The sequence below is a fragment of the Triturus cristatus genome, chromosome 11 (genome assembly GCF_964204655.1).
Source record: "Triturus cristatus chromosome 11, aTriCri1.1, whole genome shotgun sequence".
Lineage (NCBI taxonomy): Eukaryota > Metazoa > Chordata > Amphibia > Caudata > Salamandridae > Triturus > Triturus cristatus.
The window spans coordinates 1,138,971,281-1,138,990,418 of record NC_140594.1 but is presented as its reverse complement, the minus strand read 5'-3'; the positions used below and the strand labels follow the sequence as shown (position 1 = coordinate 1,138,990,418).

At 44.8% G+C, this 19,138-nt stretch overlaps 9 non-coding genes across 9 annotated transcripts; all 9 read right to left on the bottom strand.

Moving 5' to 3' along the window:
• Positions 1-241: 241 nt before the first annotated feature.
• TRNAG-CCC (transfer RNA glycine (anticodon CCC)) lies at positions 242-313 on the bottom strand. The gene has a single exon. It is a non-coding gene; the product is annotated as a tRNA-Gly (tRNA).
• A 1,527-nt stretch (positions 314-1,840) lies between these two features.
• TRNAG-CCC (transfer RNA glycine (anticodon CCC)) lies at positions 1,841-1,912 on the bottom strand. Its single transcript has one exon. It is a non-coding gene; the product is annotated as a tRNA-Gly (tRNA).
• Positions 1,913-3,427: 1,515 nt separating this feature from the next.
• On the bottom strand, positions 3,428-3,499 carry TRNAG-CCC (transfer RNA glycine (anticodon CCC)). The gene has a single exon. It is a non-coding gene; the product is annotated as a tRNA-Gly (tRNA).
• A 3,103-nt stretch (positions 3,500-6,602) lies between these two features.
• Positions 6,603-6,674, bottom strand: TRNAG-CCC (transfer RNA glycine (anticodon CCC)). The gene has a single exon. It is a non-coding gene; the product is annotated as a tRNA-Gly (tRNA).
• Positions 6,675-9,778: 3,104 nt separating this feature from the next.
• TRNAG-CCC (transfer RNA glycine (anticodon CCC)) lies at positions 9,779-9,850 on the bottom strand. The gene has a single exon. It is a non-coding gene; the product is annotated as a tRNA-Gly (tRNA).
• Positions 9,851-12,963: 3,113 nt separating this feature from the next.
• On the bottom strand, positions 12,964-13,035 carry TRNAG-CCC (transfer RNA glycine (anticodon CCC)). Its single transcript has one exon. It is a non-coding gene; the product is annotated as a tRNA-Gly (tRNA).
• A 1,527-nt stretch (positions 13,036-14,562) lies between these two features.
• Positions 14,563-14,634, bottom strand: TRNAG-CCC (transfer RNA glycine (anticodon CCC)). Its single transcript has one exon. It is a non-coding gene; the product is annotated as a tRNA-Gly (tRNA).
• A 1,527-nt stretch (positions 14,635-16,161) lies between these two features.
• On the bottom strand, positions 16,162-16,233 carry TRNAG-CCC (transfer RNA glycine (anticodon CCC)). The gene has a single exon. It is a non-coding gene; the product is annotated as a tRNA-Gly (tRNA).
• Positions 16,234-17,749: 1,516 nt separating this feature from the next.
• TRNAG-CCC (transfer RNA glycine (anticodon CCC)) lies at positions 17,750-17,821 on the bottom strand. Its single transcript has one exon. It is a non-coding gene; the product is annotated as a tRNA-Gly (tRNA).
• Positions 17,822-19,138: the final 1,317 nt, after the last annotated feature.

The following is a 19,138-nucleotide window of genomic DNA, read 5'->3' as shown; positions in this document are numbered from 1 at the left end:
CCTTTCATTGTCTACCGCCCGCAACATATTTATTACCAGCACATGTGAGTGGTGACTCTGCTTTTTGGAAAATAGCATCTAATAGGACAATGAATGTAGCAGATGGGGCGATCGAGATGCCTGCCTAAGTATTTCATTTTTTTTTTAATTTAACGTCTGATTAATCTGTTCATGATATTTCCGTTTTGTGACATGTTGCATTAAAACAAATCCTGCTTGGAGAACATATAAAAATTTGCACTGCATTGGCCGGGAATCGAACCCGGGTCAACTGCTTGGGAAGCAGCTATGCTCACCACTATACCACCAACGCCCTATGATGTGGTTGCTCTCGGTTCTAAAGATTACAACCCCGAGTTCAATGACTATCTTGCACCAGTTTCAATGGTGCATTTGGTTTAGATACCAACATGAAAAGCAGTAGAAAGTTTCTTGTAGAGGGTAAGGAACTGGGGATTGAAACCAAGGCCAAATCTGTGCAGAAGAGAAGAAATGGAAAGTAGTAGTACAAATAGTGGAAATGAACATATTTAGGCAGCATTGGAAGCAAAGCAGCGAAGAGAAAGAGAGTGCCTTCCATGAAATGCCCAGGAGAATGATAAGAGCAGAACGAAAAGGCAAGAATGACATTCAAAGCATGCCCAGAAAAACGTGTGACGGTCCCACCAGTCATTTATGCTTATAATTGGGTATCTTTACTTTCAAAGTATGGGGTTGATCCTTTGGCGATCACTCTCTTGTATTTCAGCAGAGACAGATAGTTGAGAAGTCTTTTCTCACATAGCTAGCACAAGCCTGCGCTTTTCCTTGCTGGTAGCGTGGAAATGACAGATTGGTTCTCAGAAGAAAAAACAAGAAATATTATAGCAGAGGATGGTTTCGATCCATCGACCTCTGGGTTATGGGCCCAGCACGCTTCCGCTGCGCCACTCTGCTCCCTTGTAAAAGTGTTCTCTTTATGCAGAGGAGGAGCTTTCAGCGAAGTGGCGAGGGATTGGTGGGTCTCGCTCCTCATTTGCCTAAGCATGCTGCAATGTATGCTGGGTGCAGAAAATCATCATCTTCTCGTCTCACAGTCAGTCATAACTGAAAGTGCAGACCCTCTTGGGAACTAGCAGTTTCAGGCCTTTACCAAGATAGCAGCTCTCTAACCCTCTCCTCTCTCTTTGATCCTAGCGCTAGCATGCTCAGGATTTGATTTTAACTGGGAGCCAGAGATCTACCCGCTGAGGGCTTGCCCGGTGTGAGGCTTTTGAGCGTTTGGGAGCGTTCGGGACGTGAGGACATTGGACAGGAAATGTTGCCATCTTGAAATATCCAACCTTCCTGCTGTCGTGAGAGGCTCTTTCCATGGACATCTGCCTCTTGGAGTCCTCTCAACTTGCTCTCTGATATAACATTTTGTGAGCTGCAGTTACATCCGATGGCTAAAAGGTGGCGCTGCATTCAGGTGAGAGAACAAGTGTGCACAAAATCGTTGGGGACTTTTGCCAGATTCATCGGTGGATCTTGCCTACTTTTATTCACATGCTAGATATTGCCTAGAAATGCTTTTTAATATAGAGATGCTAGAGTTAGAATGTCTGGTCGGGGTTCAGCCCTTTCATTGTCTACCGCCCGCAACATATTTATTACCAGCACATGTGAGTGGTGACTCTGCTTTTTGGAAAATAGCATCTAATAGGACAATTAATGTAGCAGATGGGGCGATCGAGATGCCTGCCTAAGTTTTTCATTTTTTTTTTAATTTAACGTCTGATTAATCTGTTCATGATATTTCCGTTTTGTGACATGTTGCATTAAAACAAATCCTGCTTGGAGAACATATAAAAATTTGCACTGCATTGGCCGGGAATCGAACCCAGGTCAACTGCTTGGGAAGCAGCTATGCTCACCACTATACCACCAACGCCCTATGATGTGGTTGCTCTCGGTTCTAAAGATTACAACCCCGAGTTCAATGACTATCTTGCACCAGTTTCAATGGTGCATTTGGTTTAGATACCAACATGAAAAGCAGTAGAAAGTTTCTTGTAGAGGGTAAGGAACTGGGGATTGAAACCAAGGCCAAATCTGTGCAGAAGAGAAGAAATGGAAAGCAGTAGTACAAATAGTGGAAATGAACATATTTAGGCAGCATTGGAAGCAAAGCAGCGAAGAGAAAGAGAGTGCCTTCCATGAAATGCCCAGGAGAATGATAAGAGCAGAACGAAAAGGCAAGAATGACATTCAAAGCATGCCCAGAAAAACGTGTGACGGTCCCACCAGTCATTTATGCTTATACTTGGGTATCTTTACTTTCAAAGTATGGGGTTGATCCTTTGGCGATCACTCTCTTGTATTTCAGCAGAGACAGATAGTTGAGAAGTCTTTTCTCACATAGCTAGCACAAGCCTGCGCTTTTCCTTGCTGGTAGCGTGGAAATGACAGATTGGTTCTCAGAAGAAAAAACAAGAAATATTATAGCAGAGGATGGTTTCGATCCATCGACCTCTGGGTTATGGGCCCAGCACGCTTCCGCTGCGCCACTCTGCTCCCTTGTAAAAGTGTTCTCTTTATGCAGAGGAGGAGCTTTCAGCGAAGTGGCGAGGGATTGGTGGGTCTCGCTCCTAATTTGCCTAAGCATGCTGCAATGTATGCTGGGTGCAGAAAATCTTCATCTTCTCGTCTCACAGTCAGTTATAACTGAAAGTGCAGACCCTCTTGGGAACTAGCAGTTTCAGGCCTTTACCAAGATAGCAGCTCTCTAACCCTCTCCTCTCTCTTTGATCCTAGCACTAGCATGCTCAGGATTTGATTTTAACTGGGAGCCAGAGATCTACCCGGTGAGGGCGAGGCTTTTGAGCGTTTGGGAGCGTTCGGGACGTGAGGACATTGGACAGGAAATGTTGCCATCTTGAAATATCCAACCTTTCTGCTGTCGTGAGAGGCTCTTTCCATGGACATCTGCCTCTTGGAGTCCTCTCAACTTGCTCTCTGATATAACATTTTGTGAGCTGCAGTTACATCCGATGGCTACAAGGTGGCGCTGCATTCAGGTGAGAGAACAAGTGTGCACAAAATCGTTGGGGACTTTTGCCAGATTCATCGGTGGATCTTGCCTACTTTTATTCACATGCTAGATATTGCCTAGAAATGCTTTTTAATATAGAGATGCTAGAGTTAGAATGTCTGGTCGGGGTTCAGCCCTTTCATTGTCTACCGCCCGCAACATATTTATTACCAGCACATGTGAGTGGTGACTCTGCTTTTTGGAAAATAGCATCTAATAGGACAATGAATGTAGCAGATGGGGCGATCGAGATGCCTGCCTAAGTATTTAATTTTTTTTTAATTTAACGTCTGATTAATCTGTTCATGATATTTCCGTTTTGTGACATGTTGCATTAAAACAAATCCTGCTTGGAGAACATATAAAAATTTGCACTGCATTGGCCGGGAATCGAACCCGGGTCAACTGCTTGGGAAGCAGCTATGCTCACCACTATACCACCAACGCCCTATGATGTGGGTGCGCTCGGTTCTAAAGATTACAACCCCGAGTTCAATGACTATCTTGCACCAGTTTCAATGGTGCATTTGGTTTAGATACCAACATGAAAAGCAGTAGAAAGTTTCTTGTAGAGGGTAAGGAACTGGGGATTGAAACCAAGGCCAAATCTGTGCAGAAGAGAAGAAATGGAAAGCAGTAGTACAAATAGTGGAAATGAACATATTTAGGCAGCATTGGAAGCAAAGCAGCGAAGAGAAAGAGAGTGCCTTCCATGAAATGCCCAGGAGAATGATAAGAGCAGAACGAAAAGGCAAGAATGACATTCAAAGCATGCCCAGAAAAACGTGTGACGGTCCCACCAGTCATTTATGCTTATAATTGGGTATCTTTACTTTCAAAGTATGGGGTTGATCCTTTGGCGATCACTCTGTTGTGTTTCAGCAGAGACAGATAGTTGAGAAGTCTTTTCTCACATAGCTAGCACAAGCCTGCGCTTTTCCTTGCTGGTAGCGTGGAAATGACAGATTGGTTCTCAGAAGAAAAAACAAGAAATATTACAGCAGAGGATGGTTTCGATCCATCGACCTCTGGGTTATGGGCCCAGCACGCTTCCGCTGCGCCACTCTGCTCCCTTGTAAAAGTGTTCTCTTTATGCAGAGGAGGAGCTTTCAGCGAAGTGGCGAGGGATTGGTGGGTCTCGCTCCTCATTTGCCTAAGCATGCTGCAATGTATGCTGGGTGCAGAAAATCTTCATCTTCTCGTCTCACAGTCAGTCATAACTGAAAGTGCAGACCCTCTTGGGAACTAGCAGTTTCAGGCCTTTACCAAGATAGCAGCTCTCTAACCCTCTCCTCTCTCTTTGATCCTAGCGCTAGCATGCTCAGGATTTGATTTTAACTGGGAGCCAGAGATCTACCCGGTGAGGGCGAGGCTTTTGAGCGTTTGGGAGCATTCGGGACGTGAGGACGTTGGACAGGAAATGTTGCCATCTTGAAATATCCAACCTTCCTGCTGTCGTGAGAGGCTCTTTCCATGGACATCTGCCTCTTGGAGTCCTCTCAACTTGCTCTCTGATATAACATTTTGTGAGCTGCAGTTACATCCGATGGCTACAAGGTGGCGCTGCATTCAGGTGAGAGAACAAGTGTGCACAAAATCGTTGGGGACTTTTGCCAGATTCATCGGTGGATCTTGCCTACTTTTATTCACATGCTAGATATTGCCTAGAAATGCTTTTTAATATAGAAATGCTAGAGTTAGAATGTCTGGTCGGGGTTCAGCCCTTTCATTGTCTACCGCCCGCAACATATTTATTACCAGCACATGTGAGTGGTGACTCTGCTTTTTGGAAAATAGCATCTAATAGGACAAAGAATGTAGCAGATGGGGCGATCGAGATGCCTACCTAAGTATTTCATTTTTTTTTTAATTTAACGTCTGATTAATCTGTTCATGATATTTCCGTTTTGTGACATGTTGCATTAAAACAAATCCTGCTTGGAGAACATATACAAATTTGCACTGCATTGGCTGTGAATCGAACCCGGGTCAACTGCTTGGGAAGCAGCTATGCTCACCACTATACCACCAACGCCCTATGATGTGGTTGCTCTCGGTTCTAAAGCTTACAACCAGGAGTTCAATGACTATCTTGCACCAGTTTCAATGGTGCATTTGGTTTAGATACCAACATGAAAAGCAGTAGAAAGTTTCTTGTAGAGGGTAAGGAACTGGGGATTGAAACCAAGGCCAAATCTGTGCAGAAGAGAAGAAATGGAAAGCAGTAGTACAAATAGTGGAAATGAACATATTTAGGCAGCATTGGAAGCAAAGCAGCGAAGAGAAAGAGAGTGCCTTCCATGAAATGCCCAGGAGAATGATAAGAGCAGAACGAAAAGGCAAGAATGACATTCAAAGCATGCCCAGAAAAACGTGTGACGGTCCCACCAGTCATTTATGCTTATAATTGGGTATCTTTACTTTCAAAGTATGGGGTTGATCCTTTGGCGATCACTCTCTTGTATTTCAGCAGAGACAGATAGTTGAGAAGTCTTTTCTCACATAGCTAGCACAAGCCTGCGCTTTTCCTTGCTGGTAGCGTGGAAATGACAGATTGGTTCTCAGAAGAAAAAACAAGAAATATTATAGCAGAGGATGGTTTCGATCCATCGACCTCTGGGTTATGGGCCCAGTACGCTTCCGCTGCGCCACTCTGCTCCCTTTTAAAAGTGTTCTCTTTATGCAGAGGAGGAGCTTTCAGCGAAGTGGCGAGGGATTGGTGGGTCTCGCTCCTAATTTGCCTAAGCATGCTGCAATGTATGCTGGGTGCAGAAAATCTTCATCTTCTCGTCTCACAGTCAGTTATAACTGAAAGTGCAGACCCTCTTGGGAACTAGCAGTTTCAGGCCTTTACCAAGATAGCAGCTCTCTAACCCTCTCCTCTCTCTTTGATCCTAGCACTAGCATGCTCAGGATTTGATTTTAACTGGGAGCCAGAGATCTACCCGGTGAGGGCGAGGCTTTTGAGCGTTTGGGAGCGTTCGGGACGTGAGGACATTGGACAGGAAATGTTGCCATCTTGAAATATCCAACCTTCCTGCTGTCGTGAGAGGCTCTTTCCATGGACATCTGCCTCTTGGAGTCCTCTCAACTTGCTCTCTGATATAACATTTTGTGAGCTGCAGTTACATCCGATGGCTACAAGGTGGCGCTGCATTCAGGTGAGAGAACAAGTGTGCACAAAATCGTTGGGGACTTTTGCCAGATTCATCGGTGGATCTTGCCTACTTTTATTCACATGCTAGATATTGCCTAGAAATGCTTTTTAATATAGAGATGCTAGAGTTAGAATGTCTGGTCGGGGTTCAGCCCTTTCATTGTCTACCGCCCGCAACATATTTATTACCAGCACATGTGAGTGGTGACTCTGCTTTTTGGAAAATAGCATCTAATAGGACAATGAATGTAGCAGATGGGGCGATCGAGATGCCTGCCTAAGTATTTAATTTTTTTTTAATTTAACGTCTGATTAATCTGTTCATGATATTTCCGTTTTGTGACATGTTGCATTAAAACAAATCCTGCTTGGAGAACATATAAAAATTTGCACTGCATTGGCCGGGAATCGAACCCGGGTCAACTGCTTGGGAAGCAGCTATGCTCACCACTATACCACCAACGCCCTATGATGTGGGTGCGCTCGGTTCTAAAGATTACAACCCCGAGTTCAATGACTATCTTGCACCAGTTTCAATGGTGCATTTGGTTTAGATACCAACATGAAAAGCAGTAGAAAGTTTCTTGTAGAGGGTAAGGAACTGGGGATTGAAACCAAGGCCAAATCTGTGCAGAAGAGAAGAAATGGAAAGCAGTAGTACAAATAGTGGAAATGAACATATTTAGGCAGCATTGGAAGCAAAGCAGCGAAGAGAAAGAGAGTGCCTTCCATGAAATGCCCAGGAGAATGATAAGAGCAGAACGAAAAGGCAAGAATGACATTCAAAGCATGCCCAGAAAAACGTGTGACGGTCCCACCAGTCATTTATGCTTATAATTGGGTATCTTTACTTTCAAAGTATGGGGTTGATCCTTTGGCGATCACTCTGTTGTGTTTCAGCAGAGACAGATAGTTGAGAAGTCTTTTCTCACATAGCTAGCACAAGCCTGCGCTTTTCCTTGCTGGTAGCGTGGAAATGACAGATTGGTTCTCAGAAGAAAAAACAAGAAATATTATAGCAGAGGATGGTTTCGATCCATCGACCTCTGGGTTATGGGCCCAGCACGCTTCCGCTGCGCCACTCTGCTCCCTTGTAAAAGTGTTCTCTTTATGCAGAGGAGGAGCTTTCAGCGAAGTGGCGAGGGATTGGTGGGTCTCGCTCCTCATTTGCCTAAGCATGCTGCAATGTATGCTGGGTGCAGAAAATCTTCATCTTCTCGTCTCACAGTCAGTCATAACTGAAAGTGCAGACCCTCTTGAGAACTAGCAGTTTCAGGCCTTTACCAAGATAGCAGCTCTCTAACCCTCTCCTCTCTCTTTGATCCTAGCGCTAGCATGCTCAGGATTTGATTTTAACTGGGAGCCAGAGATCTACCCGGTGAGGGCGAGGCTTTTGAGCGTTTGGGAGCATTCGGGACGTGAGGACGTTGGACAGGAAATGTTGCCATCTTGAAATATCCAACCTTCCTGCTGTCGTGAGAGGCTCTTTCCATGGACATCTGCCTCTTGGAGTCCTCTCAACTTGCTCTCTGATATAACATTTTGTGAGCTGCAGTTACATCCGATGGCTACAAGGTGGCGCTGCATTCAGGTGAGAGAACAAGTGTGCACAAAATCGTTGGGGACTTTTGCCAGATTCATCGGTGGATCTTGCCTACTTTTATTCACATGCTAGATATTGCCTAGAAATGCTTTTTAATATAGAGATGCTAGAGTTAGAATGTCTGGTCGGGGTTCAGCCCTTTCATTGTCTACCGCCCGCAACATATTTATTACCAGCACATGTGAGTGGTGACTCTGCTTTTTGGAAAATAGCATCTAATAGGACAAAGAATGTAGCAGATGGGGCGATCGAGATGCCTACCTAAGTATTTCATTTTTTTTTTAATTTAACGTCTGATTAATCTGTTCATGATATTTCCGTTTTGTGACATGTTGCATTAAAACAAATCCTGCTTGGAGAACATATACAAATTTGCACTGCATTGGCTGTGAATCGAACCCGGGTCAACTGCTTGGGAAGCAGCTATGCTCACCACTATACCACCAACGCCCTATGATGTGGTTGCTCTCGGTTCTAAAGCTTACAACCCCGAGTTCAATGACTATCTTGCACCAGTTTCAATGGTGCATTTGGTTTAGATACCAACATGAAAAGCAGTAGAAAGTTTCTTGTAGAGGGTAAGGAACTGGGGATTGAAACCAAGGCCAAATCTGTGCAGAAGAGAAGAAATGGAAAGCAGTAGTACAAATAGTGGAAATGAACATATTTAGGCAGCATTGGAAGCAAAGCAGCGAAGAGAAAGAGAGTGCCTTCCATGAAATGCCCAGGAGAATGATAAGAGCAGAACGAAAAGGCAAGAATGACATTCAAAGCATGCCCAGAAAAACGTGTGACGGTCCCACCAGTCATTTATGCTTATAATTGGGTATCTTTACTTTCAAAGTATGGGGTTGATCCTTTGGCGATCACTCTGTTGTGTTTCAGCAGAGACAGATAGTTGAGAAGTCTTTTCTCACATAGCTAGCACAAGCCTGCGCTTTTCCTTGCTGGTAGCGTGGAAATGACAGATTGGTTCTCAGAAGAAAAAACAAGAAATATTATAGCAGAGGATGGTTTCGATCCATCGACCTCTGGGTTATGGGCCCAGCACGCTTCCGCTGCGCCACTCTGCTCCCTTGTAAAAGTGTTCTCTTTATGCAGAGGAGGAGCTTTCACCGCAGTGGCGAGGGATTGGTGGGTCTCGCTCCTCATTTGCCTAAGCATGCTGCAATGTATGCTGGGTGCAGAAAATCTTCATCTTCTCGTCTCACAGTCAATCATAACTGAAAGTGCAGACCCTCTTGGGAACTAGCAGTTTCAGGCCTTTACCAAGATAGCAGCTCTCTAACCCTCTCCTCTCTCTTTCATCCTAGCGCTAGCATGCTCAGGATTTGATTTTAACTGGGAGCCAGAGATCTACCCGGTGAGGGCGAGGCTTTTGAGCGTTTGGGAGCGTTCGGGACGTGAGGACGTTGGACAGGAAATGTTGCCATCTTGAAATATCCAACCTTCCTGCTGTCGTGAGAGGCTCTTTCCATGGACATCTGCCTCTTGGAGTCCTCTCAACTTGCTCTCTGATATAACATTTTGTGAGCTGCAGTTACATCCGATGGCTACAAGATGGCGCTGCATTCAGGTGAGAGAACAAGTGTGCACAAAATCGTTGGGGACTTTTGCCAGATTCATCGGTGGATCTTGCCTACTTTTATTCACATGCTAGATATTGCCTAGAAAGGCTTTTTAATATAGAGATGCTAGAGTTAGAATGTCTGGTCAGGGTTCAGCCCTTTCATTGTCTACCGCCCGCAACATATTTATTACCAGCACATGTGAGTGGTGACTCTGCTTTTTGGAAAATAGCATCTAATAGGACAATGAATGTAGCAGATGGGGCGATCGAGATGCCTGCCTAAGTATTTCATTTTTTTTTTAATTTAACGTCTGATTAATCTGTTCATGATATTTCCGTTTTGTGACATGTTGCATTAAAACAAATCCTGCTTGGAGAACATATAAAAATTTGCACTGCATTGGCCGGGAATCGAACCCGGGTCAACTGCTTGGGAAGCAGCTATGCTCACCACTATACCACCAACGCCCTATGTTGTGGTTGCTCTCGGTTCTAAAGATTACAACCCCGAGTTCAATGACTATCTTGCAACAGTTTCAATGGTGCATTTGGTTTAGATACCAACATGAAAAGCAGTAGAAAGTTTCTTGTAGAGGGTAAGGAACTGGGGATTGAAACCAAGGCCAAATCTGTGCAGAAGAGAAGAAATGGAAAGCAGTAGTACAAATAGTGGAAATGAACATATTTAGGCAGCATTGGAAGCAAAGCAGCGAAGAGAAAGAGAGTGCCTTCCATGAAATGCCCAGGAGAATGATAAGAGCAGAACGAAAAGGCAAGAATGACATTCAAAGCATGCCCAGAAAAACGTGTGACGGTCCCACCAGTCATTTATGCTTATAATTGGGTATCTTTACTTTCAAAGTATGGGGTTGATCCTTTGGCGATCACTCTGTTGTGTTTCAGCAGAGACAGATAGTTGAGAAGTCTTTTCTCACATAGCTAGCACAAGCCTGCGCTTTTCCTTGCTGGTAGCGTGGAAATGACAGATTGGTTCTCAGAAGAAAAAACAAGAAATATTATAGCAGAGGATGGTTTCGATCCATCGACCTCTGGGTTATGGGCCCAGCACGCTTCCGCTGCGCCACTCTGCTCCCTTGTAAAAGTGTTCTCTTTATGCAGAGGAGGAGCTTTCAGCGAAGTGGCGAGGGATTGGTGGGTCTCGCTCCTCATTTGCCTAAGCATGCTGCAATGTATGCTGGGTGCAGAAAATCTTCATCTTCTCGTCTCACAGTCAATCATAACTGAAAGTGCAGACCCTCTTGGGAACTAGCAGTTTCAGGCCTTTACCAAGATAGCAGCTCTCTAACCCTCTCCTCTCTCTTTCATCCTAGCGCTAGCATGCTCAGGATTTGATTTTAACTGGGAGCCAGAGATCTACCCGGTGAGGGCTTGCCCGGTGTGAGGCTTTTGAGCGTTTGGGAGCGTTCGGGACGTGAGGACGTTGGACAGGAAATGTTGCCATCTTGAAATATCCAACCTTCCTGCTGTCGTGAGAGGCTCTTTCCATGGACATCTGCCTCTTGGAGTCCTCTCAACTTGCTCTCTGATATAACATTTTGTGAGCTGCAGTTACATCCGATGGCTACAAGATGGCGCTGCATTCAGGTGAGAGAACAAGTGTGCACAAAATCGTTGGGGACTTTTGCCAGATTCATCGGTGGATCTTGCCTACTTTTATTCACATGCTAGATATTGCCTAGAAAGGCTTTTTAATATAGAGATGTAGAGTTAGAATGTCTGGTCAGGGTTCAGCCCTTTCATTGTCTACCGCCCGCAACATATTTATTACCAGCACATGTGAGTGGTGACTCTGCTTTTTGGAAAATAGCATCTAATAGGACAATGAATGTAGCAGATGGGGCGATCGAGATGCCTGCCTAAGTATTTCATTTTTTTTTTTATTTAACGTCTGATTAATCTGTTCATGATATTTCCGTTTTGTGACATGTTGCATTAAAACAAATCCTGCTTGGAGAACATATAAAAATTTGCACTGCATTGGCCAGGAATCGAACCCGGGTCAACTGCTTGGGAAGCAGCTATGCTCACCACTATACCACCAACGCCCTATGTTGTGGTTGCTCTCGGTTCTAAAGATTACAACCCCGAGTTCAATGACTATCTTGCAACAGTTTCAATGGTGCATTTGGTTTAGATACCAACATGAAAAGCAGTAGAAAGTTTCTTGTAGAGGGTAAGGAACTGGGGATTGAAACCAAGGCCAAATCTGTACAGAAGAGAAGAAATGGAAAGCAGTAGTACAAATAGTGGAAATGAACATATTTAGGCAGCATTGGAAGCAAAGCAGCGAAGAGAAAGAGAGTGCCTTCCATGAAATGCCCAGGAGAATGATAAGAGCAGAACGAAAAGGCAAGAATGACATTCAAAGCATGCCCAGAAAAACGTGTGACGGTCCCACCAGTCATTTATGCTTATAATTGGGTATCTTTACTTTCAAAGTATGGGGTTGATCCTTTGGCGATCACTCTCTTGTATTTCAGCAGAGACAGATAGTTGAGAAGTCTTTTCTCACATAGCTAGCACAAGCCTGCGCTTTTCCTTGCTGGTAGCGTGGAAATGACAGATTGGTTCTCAGAAGAAAAAACAAGAAATATTATAGCAGAGGATGGCTTCGATCCATCGACCTCTGGGTTATGGGCCCAGCACGCTTCCGCTGCGCCACTCTGCTCCCTTGTAAAAGTGTTCTCTTTATGCAGAGGAGGAGCTTTCAGCGAAGTGGCGAAGGATTGGTGGGTCTCGCTCCTCATTTGCCTAAGCATGCTGCAATGTATGCTGGGTGCAGAAAATCTTCATCTTCTCGTCTCACAGTCAGTCATAACTGAAAGTGCAGACCCTCTTGGGAACTAGCAGTTTCAGGCCTTTACCAAGATAGCAGCTCTCTAACCCTCTCCTCTCTCTTTGATCCTAGCGCTAGCATGCTCAGGATTTGATTTTAACTGGGAGCCAGAGATCTACCCGGTGAGGGCGAGGCTTTTGAGCGTTTGGGAGCGTTCGGGACGTGAGGACATTGGACAGGAAATGTTGCCATCTTGAAATATCCAACCTCCCTGCTGTCGTGAGAGGCTCTTTCCATGGACATCTGCCTCTTGGAGTCCTCTCAACTTGCTCTCTGATATAACATTTTGTGAGCTGCAGTTACATCCGATGGCTACAAGGTGGCGCTGCATTCAGGTGAGAGAACAAATGTGCACAAAATCGTTGGGGACTTTTGCCAGATTCATCGGTGGATCTTGCCTACTTTTATTCACATGCTAGATATTGCCTAGAAATGCTTTTTAATATAGAGATGCTAGAGTTAGAATGTCTGGTCGGGGTTCAGCCCTTTCATTGTCTACCGCCCGCAACATATTTATTACCAGCACATGTGAGTGGTGACTCTGCTTTTTGGAAAATAGCATCTAATAGGACAATGAATGTAGCAGATGGGGCGATCGAGATGCCTGCCTAAGTATTTTTTTTTTTTTTAATTTAACGTCTGATTAATCTGTTTATGATATTTCCGTTTTGTGACATGTTGCATTAAAACAAATCCTGCTTGGAGAACATATAAAAGTTTGCACTGCATTGGCCGGGAATCGAACCCGGGTCAACTGCTTGGGAAGCAGCTATGCTCACCACTATACCACCAACGCCCTATGATGTGGGTGCTCTCGGTTCTAAAGATTACAACCCCGAGTTCAATGACTATCTTGCACCAGTTTCAATGGTGCATTTGGTTTAGATACCAACATGAAAAGCAGTAGAAAGTTTCTTGTAGAGGGTAAGGAACTGGGGATTGAAACCAAGGCCAAATCTGTGCAGAAGAGAAGAAATGGAAAGCAGTAGTACAAATAGTGGAAATGAACATATTTAGGCAGCATTGGAAGCAAAGCAGCGAAGAGAAAGAGAGTGCCTTCCATGAAATGCCCAGGAGAATGATAAGAGCAGAACGAAAAGGCAAGAATGACATTCAAAGCATGCCCAGAAAAACGTGTGACGGTCCCACCAGTCATTTATGCTTATAATTGGGTATCTTTACTTTCAAAGTATGGGGTTGATCCTTTGGCGATCACTCTGTTGTGTTTCAGCAGAGACAGATAGTTGAGAAGTCTTTTCTCACATAGCTAGCACAAGCCTGCGCTTTTCCTTGCTGGTAGCGTGGAAATGACAGATTGGTTCTCAGAAGAAAAAACAAGAAATATTATAGCAGAGGATGGTTTCGATCCATCGACCTCTGGGTTATGGGCCCAGCACGCTTCCGCTGCGCCACTCTGCTCCCTTGTAAAAGTGTTCTCTTTATGCAGAGGAGGAGCTTTCAGCGAAGTGGCGAGGGATTGGTGGGTCTCGCTCCTCATTTGCCTAAGCATGCTGCAATGTATGCTGGGTGCAGAAAATCTTCATCTTCTCGTCTCACAGTCAGTCATAACTAAAAGTGCAGACCCTCTTGGGAACTAGCAGTTTCAGGCCTTTACCAAGATAGCAGCTCTCTAACCCTCTCCTCTCTCTTTGATCCTAGCGCTAGCATGCTCAGGATTTGATTTTAACTGGGAGCCAGAGATCTACCCGGTGAGGGCTTGCCCGGTGTGAGGCTTTTGAGCGTTTGGGAGCGTTCGGGACGTGAGGACATTGGACAGGAAATGTTGGCATCTTGAAATATCCAACCTTCCTGCTGTCGTGAGAGGCTCTTTCCATGGACATCTGCCTCTTGGAGTCCTCTCAACTTGCTCTCTGATATAACATTTTGTGAGCTGCAGTTACATCCGATGGCTACAAGGTGGCGCTGCATTCAGGTGAGAGAACAAGTGTGCACAAAATCGTTGGGGACTTTTGCCAGATTCATCGGTGGATCTTGCCTACTTTTATTCACATGCTAGATATTGCCTAGAAATGCTTTTTAATATAGAGATGCTAGAGTTAGAATGTCTGGTCGGGGTTCAGCCCTTTCATTGTCTACCGCCCGCAACATATTTATTACCAGCACATGTGAGTGGTGACTCTGCTTTTTGGAAAATAGCATCTAATAGGACAATGAATGTAGCAGATGGGGCGATCGAGATGCCTGCCTAAGTATTTCATTTTTTTTTTAATTTAACGTCTGATTAATCTGTTCATGATATTTCCGTTTTGTGACATGTTGCATTAAAACAAATCCTGCTTGGAGAACATATAAAAATTTGCACTGCATTGGCCGGGAATCGAACCCGGGTCAACTGCTTGGGAAGCAGCTATGCTCACCACTATACCACCAACGCCCTATGATGTGGGTGCTCTCGGTTCTAAAGATTACAACCCCGAGTTCAATGACTATCTTGCACCAGTTTCAATGGTGCATTTGGTTTAGATACCAACATGAAAAGCAGTAGAAAGTTTCTTGTAGAGGGTAAGGAACTGGGGATTGAAACCAAGGCCAAATCTGTGCAGAAGAGAAGAAATGGAAAGCAGTAGTACAAATAGTGGAAATGAACATATTTAGGCAGCATTGGAAGCAAAGCAGCGAAGAGAAAGAGAGTGCCTTCCATGAAATGCCCAGGAGAATGATAAGAGCAGAACGAAAAGGCAAGAATGACATTCAAAGCATGCCCAGAAAAACGTGTGACGGTCCCACCAGTCATTTATGCTTATAAATGGGTATCTTTACTTTCAAAGTATGGGGTTGATCCTTTGGCGATCACTCTGTTGTGTTTCAGCAGAGACAGATAGTTGAGAAGTCTTTTCTCACATAGCTAGCACAAGCCTGTGCTTTTCCTTGCTGGTAGTGTGGAAATGACAGATTGGTTCTCAGAAGAAAAAACAAGAAATATTATAGCAGAGGATGGTTTCGATCCATCGACCTCTGGGTTATGGGCCCAGCACGCTTCCGCTGCGCCACTCTGCTCCCTTGTAAAAGTGTTCTCTTTATGCAGAGGAGGAGCTTTCAGCGAAGTGGCGAGGGATTGGTGGGTCTCGCTCCTCATTTGCCTAAGCATGCTGCAATGTATGCTGGGTGCAGAAAATCTTCATCTTCTCGTCTCACAGTCAGTCATAACTGAAAGTGCAGACCCTCTTGGGAACTAGCAGTTTCAGGCCTTTACCAAGATAGCAGCTCTCTAACCCTCTCCTCTCTCTTTGATCCTAGCGCTAGCATGCTCAGGATTTGATTTTAACTGGGAGCCAGAGATCTACCCAGTGAGGGCTTGCCCGGTGTGAGGCTTTTGAGCGTTTGGGAGCGTTCGGGACGTGAGGACGTTGGACAGGAAATGTTGCCATCTTGAAATATCCAACCTTCCAGCTGTCGTGAGAGGCTCTTTCCATGGACATCTGCCTCTTGGAGTCCTCTCAACTTGCTCTCTGATATAACATTTTGTGAGCTGCAGTTACATCCGATGGCTACAAGATGGCGCTGCATTCAGGTGAGAGAACAAGTGTGCACAAAATCGTTGGGGACTTTTGCCAGATTCATCGGTGGATCTTGCCTACTTTTATTCATATGCTAGATATTGCCTAGAAAGGCTTTTTAATATAGAGATGCTAGAGTTAGAATGTCTGGTCAGGGTTCAGCCCTTTCATTGTCTACCGCCCGCAACATATTTATTACCAGCACATGTGAGTGGTGACTCTGCTTTTTGGAAAATAGCATCTAATAGGACAATGAATGTAGCAGATGGGGCGATCGAGATGCCTGCCTAAGTATTTCATTTTTTTTTTAATTTAACTTCTGATTAATCTGTTCATGATATTTCCGTTTTGTGACATGTTGCATTAAAACAAATCCTGCTTGGAGAGCATATACAAATTTGCACTGCATTGGCCGGGAATCGAACCCAGGTCAACTGCTTGGGAAGCAGCTATGCTCACCACTATACCACCAACGCCCTATGATGTGGGTGCTCTCGGTTCTAAAGATTACAACCCCGAGTTCAATGACTATCTTGCACCAGTTTCAATGGTGCATTTGGTTTAGATACCAACATGAAAAGCAGTAGAAAGTTTCTTGTAGAGGGTAAGGAACTGGGGATTGAAACCAAGGCCAAATCTGTGCAGAAGAGAAGAAATGGAAAGCAGTAGTACAAATAGTGGAAATGAACATATTTAGGCAGCATTGGAAGCAAAGCAGCGAAGAGAAAGAGAGTGCCTTCCATGAAATGCCCAGGAGAATGATAAGAGCAGAACGAAAAGGCAAGAATGACATTCAAAGCATGCCCAGAAAAACGTGTGACGGTCCCACCAGTCATTTATGCTTATAATTGGGTATCTTTACTTTCAAAGTATGGGGTTGATCCTTTGGCGATCACTCTGTTGTGTTTCAGCAGAGACAGATAGTTGAGAAGTCTTTTCTCACATAGCTAGCACAAGCCTGCGCTTTTCCTTGCTGGTAGCGTGGAAATGACAGATTGGTTCTCAGAAGAAAAAACAAGAAATATTATAGCAGAGGATGGTTTCGATCCATCGACCTCTGGGTTATGGGCCCAGCACGCTTCCGCTGCGCCACTCTGCTCCCTTGTAAAAGTGTTCTCTTTATGCAGAGGAGGAGCTTTCAGCGAAGTGGCGAGGGATTGGTGGGTCTCGCTCCTCATTTGCCTAAGCATGCTGCAATGTATGCTGGGTGCAGAAAATCTTCATCTTCTCGTCTCACAGTCAGTCATAACTGAAAGTGCAGACCCTCTTGGGAACTAGCAGTTTCAGGCCTTTACCAAGATAGCAGCTCTCTAACCCTCTCCTCTCTCTTTGATCCTAGCGCTAGCATGCTCAGGATTTGATTTTAACTGGGAGCCAGAGATCTACCCGGTGAGGGCGAGGCTTTTGAGCGTTTGGGAGCGTTCGGGACGTGAGGACATTGGACAGGAAATGTTGCCATCTTGAAATATCCAACCTTCCTGCTGTCGTGAGAGGCTCTTTCCATGGACATCTGCCTCTTGGAGTCCTCTCAACTTGCTCTCTGATATAACATTTTGTGAGCTGCAGTTACATCCGATGGCTACAAGGTGGCGCTGCATTCAGGTGAGAGAACAAGTGTGCACAAAATCGTTGGGGACTTTTGCCAGATTCATCGGTGGATCTTGCCTACTTTTATTCACATGCTAGATATTGCCTAGAAATGCTTTTTAATATAGAGATGCTAGAGTTAGAATGTCTGGTCGGAGTTCAGCCCTTTCATTGTCTACCGCCCGCAACATATTTATTACCAGCACATGTGAGTGGTGACTCTGCTTTTTGGAAAATAGCATCTAATAGGACAATGAATGTAGCAGATGGGGCGATCGAGATGCCTGCCTAAGTATTTCATTTTTTTTTTAATTTAACGTCTGATTAATCTGTTCATGATATTTCCGTTTTGTGACATGGTGCATTAAAACAAATCCTGCTTGGAGAACATATAAAAATTTGCACTGCATTGGCCGGGAATCGAACCCGGGTCAACTGCTTGGGAAGCAGCTATGCTCACCACTATACCACCAACGCCCTATGATGTGGGTGCTCTCGGTTCTAAAGATTACAACCCCGAGTTCAATGACTATCTTGCACCAGTTTCAATGGTGCATTTGGTTTAGATACCAACATGAAAAGCAGTAGAAAGTTTCTTGTAGAGGGTAAGGAACTGGGGATTGAAACCAAGGCCAAATCTGTGCAGAAGAGAAGAAATGGAAAGCAGTAGTACAAATAGTGGAAATGAACATATTTAGGCAGCATTGGAAGCAAAGCAGCGAAGAGAAAGAGAGTGCCTTCCATGAAATGCCCAGGAGAATGATAAGAGCAGAACGAAAAGGCAAGAATGACATTCAAAGCATGCCCAGAAAAACGTGTGACGGTCCCACCAGTCATTTATGCTTATAATTGGGTATCTTTACTTTCAAAGTATGGGGTTGATCCTTTGGCGATCACTCTGTTGTGTTTCAGCAGAGACAGATAGTTGAGAAGTCTTTTCTCACATAGCTAGCACAAGCCTGCGCTTTTCCTTGCTTGTAGCGTGGAAATGACAGATTGGTTCTCAGAAGAAAAAACAAGAAATATTATAGCAGAGGATGGTTTCGATCCATCGACCTCTGGGTTATGGGCCCAGCACACTTCCGCTGCGCCACTCTGCTCCCTTGTAAAAGTGTTCTCTTTATGCAGAGGAGGAGCTTTCAGCGAAGTGGCGAGGGATTGGTGGGTCTCGCTCCTCATTTGCCTAAGCATGCTGCAATGTATGCTGGGTGCAGAAAATCTTCATCTTCTCGTCTCACAGTCAGTCATAACTGAAAGTGCAGACCCTCTTGGGAACTAGCAGTTTCAGGCCTTTACCAAGATAGCAGCTCTCTAACCCTCTCCTCTCTCTTTGATCCTAGCGCTAGCATGCTCAGGATTTGATTTTAACTGGGAGCCAGAGATCTACCCGGTGAGGGCTTGCCCGGTGTGAGGCTTTTGAGCGTTTGGGAGCGTTCGGGACGTGAGGACATTGGACAGGAAATGTTGCCATCTTGAAATATCCAACCTTCCTGCTGTCGTGAGAGGCTCTTTCCATGGACATCTGCCTCTTGGAGTCCTCTCAACTTGCTCTCTGATATAACATTTTGTGAGCTGCAGTTACATCCGATGGCTACAAGGTGGCGCTGCATTCAGGTGAGAGAACAAGTGTGCACAAAATCGTTGGGGACTTTTGCCAGATTCATCGGTGGATCTTGCCTACTTTTATTCACATGCTAGATATTGCCTAGAAAGGCTTTTTAATATAGAGATGCTAGAGTTAGAATGTCTGGTCAGGGTTCAGCCCTTTCATTGTCTACCGCCCGCAACATATTT